The sequence below is a fragment of the Mauremys reevesii genome, linkage group 4 (genome assembly GCF_016161935.1).
Source record: "Mauremys reevesii isolate NIE-2019 linkage group 4, ASM1616193v1, whole genome shotgun sequence".
Taxonomy (NCBI): Eukaryota; Metazoa; Chordata; order Testudines; family Geoemydidae; genus Mauremys; species Mauremys reevesii.
In genome coordinates this window covers 21,591,629-21,606,582 of record NC_052626.1, presented here as the reverse complement: position 1 = coordinate 21,606,582, position 14,954 = coordinate 21,591,629, and the positions used below count along the sequence as shown (strand labels likewise).

General features: G+C 41.9%; 1 long non-coding RNA gene across 1 annotated transcript in view; it reads left to right on the top strand.

Annotated features, from left to right (window-relative positions):
• LOC120405352 overlaps positions 1 to 2,774 on the top strand; it is a 39,843-nt gene extending 37,069 nt beyond the window's left edge. Inside the window, exons 2-3 of the long non-coding RNA XR_005598517.1 lie at positions 1,036 to 1,167; positions 2,196 to 2,774. This is a non-coding gene — a long non-coding RNA (uncharacterized LOC120405352). The remainder of the gene's footprint in view (positions 1 to 1,035; positions 1,168 to 2,195) is intronic.
• The last annotated feature ends 12,180 nt before the right edge of the window (positions 2,775 to 14,954 follow it).

Below are 14,954 nucleotides of genomic sequence, written 5' to 3'. Positions count from 1 at the left end.
ACATATATACAAATGCTAAATAATAAACAAGACTCAATTTTTTTTCTCAACTTTAAAATGTGGAATTTTCTTGGTGTTTGGTTTTAAATATTTTCCTGTGAGAACTGCAACTCAATCACTGTAGTGTTGTGTTTATGAGCCTTCTGGAAAGTAACTGGCCTTTAAACAGAAGTGAAAGTGACTTGAAAGTGTCAGTTTGACTCCTGTTTAAAGTCAGTTTCTAGTCTATTATTATTTGTAGTAGGTAACACCCTTAGAGCTCCAGTCAGGTGCAGTATAAACTCATGGGGCCTTGCACTAATACAGGGGTTCTCAAACTGGGGGTCGGGACCCCTCAGGGGGTCACAAGGTCATTACATGGGGGGGGATTGCAAGCTGTCAACCTCCACCCCAAACCCTGCTCGCCTCCAGCATTTATAATGGTGTTAAATATATTAAAAATTATGTTTAATTTATTGTGGGTGTCGCACTCAGAGGCTTGCGATGTGAAAGGGGTCACCAAGAAAAAAGTTTGAGACCCACTGCACTAGTAGGAAGTTTCCAAATGTTAAATGATCTATTCCAAGCTTGGTGAACTGCAAAAAGTAAGTAGCCTAAAGGATAGAAAGTAATCTAGATTTTTCTGCAATTGTTTCAATTGTTGTATTCAAGAGTTAGTAACAAAGTAATAATATACATTAAAATTTTAAACCGAACCAGTGTCCCTTAAGTGACTTTGCCACAAGATGTCAGAACATGTTAGTATTAGAACTGGAAATGTATCTCAGCCCGGATCCCCGTTCTGCTACTCTACCCTCAAGACCGCACACTCTCTTAGCTAATGGCTTAGATGATGGATAATAAGAATGTTCGTTGGCATATCTTGTATGTCCAGCCTGACAAAAATAAATGTGGGTTTTTCTTTAAAGTTCAGTTGTGGTCAGAAAAGCGACTCTGTGGTGACATTTTTACAATGAAATACATCTACTTTCTCTGTTTCAAGTCAAATCTGTTCATTTTATGGATACAAACATGTTTTTACTCTCATTGGTGCAGGAACTAACATCAGTCAAGGAAAGCAAACTGTATTCTGTTTGGCCTCATACATCAACAGAACTGTTGAATGCATTGCTGGTGAAGATGAAAGAAGCAGAAAGAACCCAATTTGAATCTCAGAGTTAAGCAAGGGTAGGAATTTAAAAAAATGTCTTGTTAACGGATCAAATTTAATCTGGAGTCAGAGAATGAGTAACTATGTGTTAAATCTCCAGAACTGATACCTCAAATTTTGGGATTGGGAATATCTTGCTGTATTATCCCAATTGTTCTAAATTTACATATAAATTTAAAATATGGCTTTGTTTGTGTATATATTTTTTTCTTTCTTTATATAGGAATTAGATACAGTGCTCCTGTCAACTAATTTCTAAGTTATCTGGAGGGGGAAAAAAAACCCCAAACCAAACCAAACAAAACAAAAACAACCCTAGAGTTTTCAGGTGCCTAAGTAATCCCTGGAATCCCGGGTAAAGTCACCTCCCCCCCTTACCAAAGTCTGAAATGGTGCCCCAGTTGTAAGTTGTTTGTGGGGGGTGGGGTAGGTTCAATTTATCTTATGTGGCTTGGGAATGGTCTTAAACTAAGCTGAAAAAAGCCACTTTTATGCTGGAATAAGAGTGTCCAAATGGAGGAGTTATATGAGTTTAACTATACTGGTATATTTATACTGGTATAACTGATGAAGCTTTATTGGGCGGACAAACTCTCAGTCTCTCCAGAATATGGGGAATTAAGCTCCTAGAAGCACTCAACTGACTTGAACATTTTACCCTTTGTCTTGTTCAATATTTATTTTTTTTTAAAGAATTCACTTTATTTTCTGTTCCCCTAAGCTCCCACCCTTCCCCAGCCCCAAAGGCATAACTTTAAATGTAATCATTAGTTAGAACAACTGAAACCTTTAATCTGGTGCAGATGCCTAAAAAGGTTTAAATGTATAGATTTCCCTGGTATAGATAGCCTAAAATTGCCTTGAAGGGCTACGCAGTTGCTTGAAGTAAGTAAAAACTGAAGAACCGCAGGTGATTTCCAAATCCGTATCTGTTATTTCTCCATAAGGAATGTTAAAGCAACCTTAAACAGTTAAATAACTTACAAAGTTGAGTGGGTTTTTTCCTTTTCCTTCCTTCCTTTTTTTTTAAAATATCCAATTGCAGATGACCAGAACTCCATGATGCTGAGAGATCAGTCCTGTCCTTTCCTTGGTGCAATTACATGACAACTTTAGGCTCTCAGGCGTGTGAGGAGGGAGAAGAAAAACAAGATGTGCAAGGATGTAAGTCAGGCTATAACCATGAACACCTAGTCAATGCCATCAAACAACTGTCAAAGGAGATGCTACCAACTTCCTTGCTGTTGAAAGGCAACCCAAGAGCCCCTGAAGACACAGTGTCTGGGACATGTAGGTGAGAATTCTTCAATCTGTTCTTCAAATCTCAATCATCTAGATGTTTGCCTACAGAAAGGGCAACAGCAATACATTGTATTAAATATAAATGAATACAGTAGAAATTCTTCCATGGATATTCTAGATACATCACTGTTATTGCCCATCTCAGAAGACTCATTGGGTGATGACTTGCCATCTCCTCTTTTATTGTCCAGTTCATGAGTTAATCCTTCTGGCTGCTGTATGAAGCTGTAGGCAATTAATAATAATTCATCACTGTTTGCTGAAAGCATATTGTGTTGTGTGAAAGAGATGTAATCTCAAAATATATGAGGTGAAGCAAGGAGTGGAATTTGAGTGTTATTGCACTAGGGTTTTATTAATAGGTTAGTGACTGTAGAAATAACAACAACAAAATCTATGTGTATAATTTGAAGGCAAACTCTCCCCTCTACTAATCCAGCCTTTCAGACCTGCCGTAAACAATTGCATTTCAAGGGAAAGTTGCTGAGAAAAACAAAGTCCATTTTTAAAAAATAAACATGATAGAAATGTCTGTCTAAAACCTCTAAGCCCTGAGTTGTTAGGGGAAAATAACAATTTTATTAATTAGATGATCAATTATTACAATATTAGGATACGCTTCTTGGGCTGGTCCAGTGCAGCTAGTGTTTGTTTGGGATACTTTTATTATCCAATTTGACCATCAATAATGAAATTATTCCAGTGAGTTATTTAATGTAATTGCTATAATTCTCTAATCTGAATATTTACATCATCGTTGTGGGCTGATTACAAATACATTCACCGTATTTTATCTAGGTTGATTTTCAACCTCTATACCGATTGTGTTCAGAAATAAACTGCCGCGCGTGAGCTGTGAGAGTTTGCTCGTATTTCAAACTTTGTTTCCAATGGTTCCCTTAAAGAGACTAAACTGAGTAAAATAGATTGGCATACCTCAGCTAGTTCTCAGTGAACGCAATGCCCAGCACAGAGCAGAATGGAAAGGGGAAGCAATGAATAAAGCAATTATAGGAGCTGATAGGGAGATCCTGGGCCTGATCCAGCTCCCACTAACACTGAGGCCCAGATTGGTAGGTACCTAATGATCTTGGAGCATCTAGGCCAGTGGTTCGCAACCAATTTGCCATTGTGGGTTGCACCCAATACTACCTGTGTGCAGGGGCGGCTCTAGGAATTTGGCCGCCCCAAGCACGCTGGTCCCGCGGCTCCGGGGGACCTCTTGCAGACGTGCCTGTGGAGGGTCCGCTGGTTCCGCGGCTCTGGTGGAGCATCCGCAGGCACGTCTGCGGGAGCTCCACCGGAGCTGCGGAACCAGCGGACCCTCCGCAGTCATGCCTGCGGCAGGTCCACCGGTCCCGTGGCTCCGGTAGATCTCCCGCAGGCATGACTGCGGAAGGTCCGCCGGAGCTGCCTGCCGCCCTGCCGGCAAAATGCCGCCCCAAGCGCGCGCTTGGCGCGCTGGGGGTCTGGAGCCGGCCCTGCCTGTGTGGCCCTGAGGATGTCACATGGGCTGCAGCTCTGTGCTGATTGGGCTGCAGGTTGAGAACCACTGATAGGCCTAAAAGTATTGCAAAGGGGTGGAGTATCAAATGCACCTTTCCTTTTATGGCTATAAATCAGACCCTTAATTCTACAGTGTAAACTGTCTCTAAGTTTCCTGTGTAATACCACCACTTTCACATACATCTTCCAAACCTGTAATAAACATGTTTATCCACGTATGGAATATGCACCAATTGCTGTCACTCATTAATGAGTGCACAGTTGACTTGCACAACCTTGAACCACACTGTGTGCGTGAAGTATGAATGAGAAGTAAACAAGTGTATTTCTCTCTTTGTTCTTTTGTACAGAGCAACCTGTTACTGTGTTATAAATAAAATCTTCCTGTGATAGTGACTTTAAAGAGCCATTTTAGGGTGCATGCCACCTCTTTGCTTACATGACATATAGGACTCCAGACTTGAAAACTGTCTAGTGCCTCAACTGGAATCTGCTGTTCCCACCGGCCTCCTTGCCCCAGCCCACCTTTGCTCTCTGAATTAGACAGCTGAATGTGAAACAGATTTACTTAAAAATGCATACAAAAGGGCAGGGGGCGTATTAAACTTGAGAGGGATGACAGTGCCAGTCTGACTCATGGTTTGCCAGTCATAAAATAGTGTCACTGCACTGGTAACTCATGTAGCTGCTTGTTTGCTCAGCCACAAACCAATGTGTTATGTATGCCTTATGTGCATTGCACTCAAACAGCTAGAAAGCCCAGTTAGCATAAAATTGTGCGTGTTCTTACATATAACATCACATTGGTATTCTTGCTGTTGAGCTCATATTTGCTTGCTGTAAGGAGCCATCTAGTGAGGGTTTACTGTACATAAAAGTGAAGAAACTTCTTTTAGCATTTTCATCTAGGCATGGAACTCTCTAGGTAAAAGTGACCAAACATTTTATTTTTATGTGCTAATTCTGTAGTCTTAACTATGGCAAACACTAACATTGCCATGTAGGAGTGGTGTGTTGTACTTAGTGATCATGTGGTGACCTTTCCTCTTTTTAAGAAATACTAGATCATAAACTATATATTGGTCTGATTCAGACTTGGCATTATTCCACTGACTTCACTGGAACTGCAACAGGTTTGAATTTGGCCTACTGCCTTTAATTTCCTTGCCTGAGCATTTTACTAAACACGTGTGGAGCTCCAGCTACACCGTGTGCCTGCCCACTTGAATTTCCCTGACAGACCTTGAAATTATTATTTGCATTACAGCAACACCTACAAACATATAGGCCAAGACAGTCTCAGATTGCTTACAATCTAACTAAACAAGACAGACAATGTGGGGGAGAAGGAGGCGAAAGGCTGTATTATCATCTTATTTCATCGATGGGGAACAGAGAGATTCAGTGATGTGCCCTAGATCACACAAGAAGTGTATGGCATAGCTGGAAATTTACCTCAGTCTCCTGAGTTGTGATCCAAGGCCTTAGCTAGTTAAGACCATCCTTTCTCCCTTACATAAACACAGGCAACATAATGTACAGTCATTTGAACAGTGATCACTCTTGTTTAATTTTTTTCTTTATAAACTCCCAATGAAATTAAACAGAACAAAAATGCTACAATACAGCTGAGAATGTCAATGCAGCAAAAACAGGAAACTCTAAGGATATGTCTATACGTGTTCGATGTATTGGGAATCAATTTTTCGCTTCTCATCTGGACGCAATAAATCGATCCGCCAATCGACGCCTGTACTCCACCTCGGCAGGAGGAGTAAGTGGAGTCGACGGGGCATCACAGCAGTCGACTCGCTGCTGTGAGGACAGCCAGATAAGTCGAACTAAGATACTTCTACTTCAGCTACGCGAATAGCGTAGCTGAATTGCATATCTTAGTTCAACCTCCCGTCCCCCGCTAGTGTAGCACAGGCCTATGTTAATGCACCCACATTAACAATGACATGGCCATGTTGCAAATCTATATTATCAATTTAAAGCCTACGGTGTACTGCAAAATGCTACTGTAGACATGCTATTAAATATACTAAACTGTTAAGTCTGTCATGAGAATGGAAGTGCCTTGCCTGCTCACTAGGGGGTGAGATTCTGTGCTGCGCTCCTGGAGGCCCAATACAGAATGCACATCCCTGATATGGGGGGAATACAGATGGTCTGAAGTCACCTTTGTGCAGGAGCGGAGATGATCTGTGTCTGCTGATCATGTGTGTGTGTGGGGGGGTGCAGAGTGAGGGCAGCAGTGTTACTGAGCATGTTCACTACAACTCAAGCAGCAAATTGGGGGGACATGTGACCCCGTTTGCCCCTCCCCCCATGTGGGGTCTAAAACAGCATCCTGTGTAAGTCAGAGCTGTCTTCCCATGCCCTGCTTCACCCTAGCAGCCTGAGGGCTGCTTATGGGATGCTCCACAATCTGAAGCATTCTAGAATCTCCCTAGAGAGGTGCACTATGGGCAGTCCTCCTTTGCCCCATGCACACCTCTTGTGGTGGGAGTTTGCAAAGGGGTAGCACAGAGCCACTTACAGCAGCCTTAGGCTGTGTCTGCACTGAGGGGATTGCAGCATAAGGCCAGCTCCTGTACTCTGCCAGAGTGGGACAGAGGGGCTGGGCGGAGGAAAGTATCTGCCCCTAAAAAGATTATAATGCCATTGTTATGTTTTTCCATGCACAAAGAACAACTATTCTAAAGCTGGGACTATTTTAGATAGAATCAAAGGAAAGTCTCTATGGGAGAGCACAGTATGTGTCTCCTCTGTACTGACTGTAACTCTGAGAACAAAATGGCTGCTGCAGCATTCTTAGGCCTTGGCTACACTGGCGCTTTACAGCGATGCAACTTTCTTGCTCAGGGGTGTGAAAAAACACCCCCCTGAGCACAGCAAGTTACAGCGCTGTAAAGCGCCAGTGTAAACAGCGCGGCTCCCAGCGCTGTAAGCTAATCCCCATGGGGAGGTGGAGTACCTGCAGCGCTGGGAGAGCTCTCTAGAGAGCTCTCTCCCAGCGCTGGCGCCGCGACCACACTTGCGCTTCAAAGCGCTGCCGCGGGAGTGCTCCCGCAGCAGCGCTTTCGAGTTTCAAGTGTAGCCAAGCCCTCAGACATTTAAAGGTGCAGTACACAATAAACAAAGCCACTGGCTTTTCATAGCTACATTGTACACTGGTATAGTTAAAGTGGTGCAACTTTTGTGTGTAGACAAACCATTAGTCTACAAAATTCACCCATTGTTCCAGAAAGAGGACATCACCCTGAGTTATTTTCTGCCTGTCTGTCGTTTTACACTCATCATTTCTGGCTGTTTTAGAAAGTGCAAACAAAGAGCAGTCGTTTTAAAACATCCATATTTTAATGGGGTAAACAATATTGATTGAATATCTAGTTAATTTAAGAGGGAGAATTTTGTGGTTGTAACTAAAAGTTTAAAAAACAGACAAACAGAACCGCACAAAATGTATTTGGTATGATCATTTCATCACAGATTTTAAAAGTTTAGTTTTATATTTGCAATTTGGTGAGCTGAGAGAATCAGCTGAATTCAATCAAATTGGTTTGTTCTTTGTCTATCTGTGGTCACCATAGCTACCATTTCAATCTGTTAACATATGTGGTATTATTTTGTTCCCTTCTCTTAAACTCTTTATTCACAGATGCTGTCAAGATTTCCCTTTGTACATAGCTGATCTGTTTGTGCCAGATTTGGCTCTGTGCCTTTTCAAATGAGAGTCTTGGAGATGGCTACTGAATGATTAGACACTCAAATAGTACAGCAATGGGGACTAGGTATAAGTACGTAGGTGGAGACAAGTCTATGATTCCAGTGGTGAGTAGGCCCTGGGGAGAAATACATTGGGAAGTAGGGTGATCAGACAGCAAGTGTGAAAAATCGGGATAGGGATGGGGGGGTAATAGGATCCTATATAAGAAAAAGACCCAAAAATTGGGACTGTCCCTATAAAATCGGGACATCTGGTCACCCTATTGGGAAGACAATGTCAGAGGTCTATCTTTTGCTTATATGATCTATAGATGTAGGCCTTTTTAGGTGTGTGGGGCCAGAACTTTAGCTGGTGTAAATCAGCATAGAGCCATTACATTCAATGGAGCGTCACCGACTTGCACCAGCTGAGGATCAGCTCCAGTAATGGTGTTCATTATAAAATTGTTTTATCAGAAGCCTAGGAGCCTACAGTTAATACATCTGAACAAATAAGTAAATGACATTTGATATCTTCTATTTTCTTTTACTACTTTCAGCTCCATAGAGCAGGTTCACACTGCCACTGAATATTGGTATGCATCTGCTCTGTACAGTGTCGATGATCAGCAGTATTTAGCTGATATAAAATTATTCACATTTCAGATCTGAACTGGCATAGCATGAAAAATAAGCTTTTTTTTGTGAATGGGAAGACAATTAAGGCAACTTGTTTTGCTCTCTGGCAGTGTAAGAAGCAGGTAACAATACTGAGACTAGTACATGTACTATACAATTTGTAATGTGGAAGCCACAGGGAAATCAATCAACCTGAATATATACTGAGAGTCCATTTTCACAATGAAGCTCTGGCTATAATTTTTTTCCCTTTCATGTAAGGCTTTTTAAACACCTTTGGTTAAAAGCACATTGGGCCTGATTTTCAAAGGTGCTGCTGAGTGCCCACACCTCCTGTTGACTTTAACAGGAGTTATAGCTGTTCAGTACTTCTGACAATCAGGCCCCTAACTCTAATTCATGCAGAGAGTAGCTGGAGAAGCTGTCTCTGAAGCAGTATTGTAATGAGGGGATAATTCTGTCTCTCCTTCGTGCCTTTCAGTATAGATGAAAGAGTGATGGGGAATAACATTATCTGCACCAAAAAAAGAAATTCTGATTTTCTGATCCTACCTTCCCACGAGCAGGGATGATATCATATCACGATTCACAATAAGTCACAGCTGCTTTTCCAGTATAAAGCATATTTTGGAGGATTCCTAGCTAAGCTATACAAATTCACTTAGCATGTGTGAATAGAAACCAAATTGACAAGATAGACCATAACAGCTCTGAAAGGCCCATTAGTGCCTGTCGTGTGAAAACTCTATTTTTAAAGAGCAAGTATTATTCACATTTACACATGAGACTGTAACTGCTCCTTTTAAATCACTACTGCCAATCAGAGAAACAGATCTGAAGAAGAGCTTGGTGTGGCTCTCAAGCTTGTCTCTCTCACCAACAGAAGTTGGTCCAATAAAAGATATTACCTCACCCACCTGGCCTCTCTATCCGAGAAACAATCAAAACCAATACCACGATACACAGACGAACCAGGGGGCAGATTCTTGTTCTTGAATAAACTGATGTCAAACCAGAGTATTTCCAGTGGAGTTATGCCAGTTTTATGCCAGTCACTTTAGATTTACATTGGTGTTATTCTGATATGTGATGATGATGAGCATGGTATAAATGTTTAACTAGATACATAAGCCCCTTCATTTTCAGTTTAAACCAATTTTTACCGAAAAAATCCCAGGTTTTAAAAAAAGTATTACTTGTTGTGTTTTTCCAATTTTCACCCTACTTTTATATCATTCCAATATATTAAAAATAACTTGTTTTATTAGGAAAATACAATACAATGCATGAGATATATATATTATGATACTACATTAGTCTGTGTGTGTGTATATGCAAACCTGCCTGTTGAAGTAAGGCTATGTATTAGTCTAGAAGATACACACAGTAAACAAACAGGCATGCACCCAAGCTCTGAAGTGCATGCGCATCTGCACGTACTGATGAATCTCATGCCCACCACGTATACTTTTCAAGCGGTTAGCAGATAACAGTTTAAAGATCTGACACACTAAAATGAGAAGAAAACAAAATTCTGTATCAGAATATCTTTCAGAACCCAATGAAGTATTCAAAAGTTTTTAAAAAACAAAAACAGGAGAAACGGGTTAAGTGTATGTGCTGCAAATTATTAAATGTAAAATATTTTCAGGCTAATAGTTCTAAGTCTTTAACAGTAAACTGTTTATTTAAATGAAAACTTTTATTTGGAGGTTAGAGATGTATGGTTTTCTTAAACTCAGAAGTGGCATTGTGTTTTGAGTTCTGTTTTAGTTCTGCAGCAAACCACAGTGAATTCCGTTCACGAAAGCATTAATCTACTGAATACTTTTCCCCCCTGTCCTGCTGTCCACCAAAATAAACCCCGATATTTACCCAGAAAAATTATTAATAGTTTTTTGCACTGATTTTCATCTGTTTTTGTTGTTGTTGTAATAAACACTGATAAATTCCTGGCAAAAATTAAATAAAATAAAAATTGAAAATGAAGGGCCTGATAGAAACATCAGAAGCTGGCCCAACCCTCCTTGTTTCCAGAGATGAATCTCCACAACAGGTTGTTGTGAGAGTATAACATTTTATCAAAAAGAACCCAGTATGCAAAAAACAACATTTTAGCCGCATGGTTGCTGCTCTTGTGGAGCATGAGGGAAATATCCAGTATTTTCAGTCTTAAATGTAAGAAAAGCAAGGAACTCAGGAGTGTGCGGCCATTTGTTTTATTATGATTTTAAAAGGTACTGTCATGACATTTTCTTAATTTTTAAATTGTTCCTTAGATGCTGATAATCCCTCAGACATTTGACACTAAATCAAAGTTTTACTGGTTTATCTTCTCTCAGTTTGCATGTGTTTGAGGTTTTCTTTAGAAAATAGCACTGATGCTTTTGCTATTTTGACCCTACAGTCTTGACAGCATGCCTTAGAGTCAACAATCTGTTCATAGAAACACTGGGCCGGATTCGTCTCACGCTGGTGTAAGAGAAATGCAGTGACTTCAGTGGAGTCACTCCCAATTTATACTGCTGTGAATCAGAACAGCCCATTGTTCTGGGGCCTATTTTTCATGTAGATTCCATTCACTCTTACAATATCTTTCTTGCTCCTACATTTTTGGTGTTTTGGAGCAATTTCAAGTGATTTCTAATGTTTACAAAGGGCCAGATTGCCACCTCCTACAGAAAAGCCTGTGGGAGGAGAGAAACTCAATATAGTTCCCCTTGCAGAACTTTCCCTTCCCTCGGTGGGAGGAGATGAGGGTGGATGGGGAAGCAAAGAGGGTTGTGGTTATAGGAGGCCTCCCATCCTCCCAACTACACAAGTCAGAAGCCCTTTAGTATGGATTTAGGAGCTGTCCTCCAGGCACAGCTGCTGCTCAGCAGGGCCTCCCTTCCTGGTTCCTACTTGAGCTACCCTGCTATTGGCTACTCAGTAAGCAGCTGCAAAGGTGGCCCAAAGGGAGGTAATGGAACTCCCAGCTGTTTTACTTGCTGAAAATCTGTACAGAGCTCTCGTTTGTGCCCTAGAAATCTATGGAGCCCTTTACCTGTAGTGATCCAGTGATAAGACAGTTGCACAAGAGTGGAATCTATGGGGATGCAGAGATGGCACTCCTCTCCCTCTTTGCTAACTTGCCACTTCTCACATGTGGATCTTTGCAACAAGATCCTGGCCAGTGAAAGCACTGGAACTACTCAACGATGAGATGATAGTACATAGGAGTTTTTATAGTTGGTCAGACTAATGTGCCATCTAGTCCACTATCCTTGCCACCAAAAATGGTCAGTACCATATGCTTCAGAAGAGATTCAAGAAACCCTGCAGTAAGTAGGCAGTTCTAGGATACCTGCTCCCTGAGGAAAATTTTCTGCCAAGCCTCAGTAACTCAAGATTGGTTTAAACTCTGATGTATGAGGGATTGTATCCCTTCCAAAGCTCTTTTTAAAAAATAACATTTATGCTGATAGCTCTGGATGTGCTTGTAATTCACACAAATGTCTAATTGTCTTTTGAATCCCATTAAACTCTTGGCCTCAGTAATATCTTGTTGCAAAAAGTTCCACAGGCAAATCATGTTCTGTATGAAGAAGCATTTCCTTTGATCAGCTTTGAATTTGCCACCTTTCAGTTTCATTGGTCAGGCGTATGTAATGTACACTACATGTTCCGTTATTGCACTAGACGGGGTGGTATGAAGATACAGGCATTGGCTGAAATCTCAGTCTTCAAACTCCCATTGCCTTCAGTAGGGCCAAAGTTACACCCAGGATCTCTGTATGTTGTTATATACTATTGAAGATAGGGTGAAAATGTGAATTCTAATAAAAAAGTTTATGAAAAGATAGTGACGATCCTCAAGGTCACCAGTTACATTAGCCTGCACTAAACAGGCTACTTAAAAGAAACTCCATTTGCATTTTGCTTAGCCCACCAAGGCTGGTCTATGCTGTGTGATATATTTGAAAACATGAGTTTTTCCTTTGAAATGTAATGCTTCTGAAAGGTGCCAGATTGTAGCCTGAAGCCCTCTGTTTATCTATAGACTAGATTAAAGCAAAGATGGCAGCCACGCAAGATTCCCCATGGTGACTAGCTAATCTGCCTCAATCCTGATCTGGAGTGACCACCTCTAGAGGGGAGAAGATACCACTCTGTGTGTACATTTAGTGCTTCGCTTCTCTGCTGAGGCATCCAGCAAGGGCACCAGTGTATGTGATGATAATTTTATATCCGTGGCACTTCTACCTCCCCTAACTCTGGTTCTTGCTTCATTCCCAGCATTTTCCCTCTTTTCCCATCCCCACAGCATCTCTTTTGGGCCCTCCTTTTGTAAACTCTCGCTATCCCATCCTAGTGTCAACCACCTCATCTCCTTCACTATTGCCCATCTGCAAGGATCAGGTGGGGTAGGCGGGGAAGGTGGTGGTACTCTTTCAGCCTCTGCTCCCAAAATAAACTCCACCCATGTGATTGACCAAAATAAGATGCCACACCCAATAGATTGTGAAGATGTTCAAAATATCATTGTGTCGCCGCTTCACTCCAGTGGGTTCCTTGGATCTGGCTCTCTCTTGGTAAGGCTTGAATATGCCTTGGGCACTGCTACACTCCTTGGGCTTGGCTCCTGCGTGACTGGGGGAAAAAAATAAGTGGTGGCTGTGATGCTGGGAAATCAGGTGCCAGCTCTTGCCAAGGCTTTAGGACTCAGTCAAGCACTGACAAATTCATTGCTGGAAATCGATCTGTTTCACCTGTGTGTTAGTATGGTTAAGCAGTGCGGGCCGAGGGACTTACTGGCCGCCGCTTCCAGCAGCCCCCATTGGCCTGCAGCGGCGAACCGTGGCCAGTGGGAGCCGCGATCGACCGGACCTGCAGACGGGGCAGGTAAACAAACTGGCCCGGCCCACCAGGGGCTTTCCCTACACAAGCGGTGACCCCAGTTTGAGGAACACTGCCATAAGGAAATGGTTAAGTTTTTGCTTTATAACTGTAAAAAAATGTTTGCTCTGAAACTTTGAACCCAGTCAGTAGGGATCATCTCCTGCCCATCAAGAAGGCTGATCAAAACTCAATGGGCCATTGTGAGACATCACAATACAAAGACTTCGTTAGGTGCCCCTTCACACCCATGAAGAGGCTGCATGCAAAAGGGCTTGTCCCATCAGCTTCAGTTCTGGAAGAAGGAAATAAAAATAGCTGACAAAAAAAAATCCCTCTCTTTTGCTGTTTGGACTCTCACAGAAGCAGAAATCCCCATGGTCAACCTGAGTTAGCCCTAAAAAACATTCAGAGCTGACAGATTACTACAACTCTGTCACCTTTTAAAACCATAGACTCTAACTGGTTTGTCTATATATGCTTGCCTGCTTTAAGCTTGTAGTAACTCTCTCATTTCTTTCTGTTAATAAATCTGGAGCTAGTTTACTATAGGACTGGCTACAGGCATTGTCTTAGGTTTGAGAGCTAAGGCACAACTTGACCTGGAGTAAGTGACTGCTCTCTTGGGACTGGAAGCAACCTGAATATTTTGTGATCTTTGGTGTAAAGCAGCCATCTATCACTAAGTCCAGCTTGCCTGGGTGACAAAATAGACTGGAATGCCCAAGGGGTGACTACATGGGAAGAGTGTTATAGTGTGTTAGGAGTTTACACTTGTTACTGGGTTGGTGAAATCTAATTATAGAACATACAACCAGTTTGGGGCCTCTGTCCTGCTTCTTGACAGTCTGCCCTGAGGCTGGCATTCACGGTCATGAGCCACTGCAGACAGCGTGACATAAGCATCTCCCAAATATCACCCATTTTTTGTTATCAAAATGAAATATCAGTCCTGGGAAATTGTGCAGCTTTGGGACCCTCCGTCCCTTTTGTTACCTGGGCAGTTAAATAGTTTGCAATGTTTACATTTAAATTATCTTCCCTGGACTCTGAGTTAACACATCACTGAGACTGAATGTCATAGCTCACACCTCTCAGTGCTATTGCTTTCTGCATGGTTACAGAACTGGGTTACACTTGGTTCACATTTTGGGAGCTTTCTCCACAACCATAACAGCTAAAGGCTATTGTATCTTGCAGAGGAGCTGAGCTGTGTCAGGAGAAACCCTTTATTATGAACAGGAACTGTGCACAGAACTGAGATAGCAAAACTTCCTACTACTCTGTGTAGTTTCAGACTGCTATTGCCCTGCCCTGGGCTTCTTTGTTCTAGCCGGAAATGTGTCACAGGAAACCAAAGACTGCGTCTAGAGAAGGGGTTCTCAAACTGGGGGTTGGGACCCCTCAGGGGTCACGAGGTTATTACATGGGGGTGGTGGGTCACGAGCTCTTAGCCTCCACCCCAAACCCCGCTTTGCATCCAGCATTTATAATTATGTTAAATATATAAAAAATTGTTTTTAATTTATAAGGGGGGGTCGCACTTAGAGGCTTGCTATGTGAAAGGGGTCACCAGTACAGAAGTTTGAGAACCTCTGGTCTAGAGTGTACAGGAAGTGTGGCATCTCTGCACTTCCGGGAAGACATACTTTACAGCACGGAGATTTACTTTGGAAAAAAAATTAAAACTGAGATTCTGGAGAACAAGATAGTAGCTTCATAGAGGTTTCAATTGGTGTATGGGAAGAACCAGCTGTTTCTGGGCCCT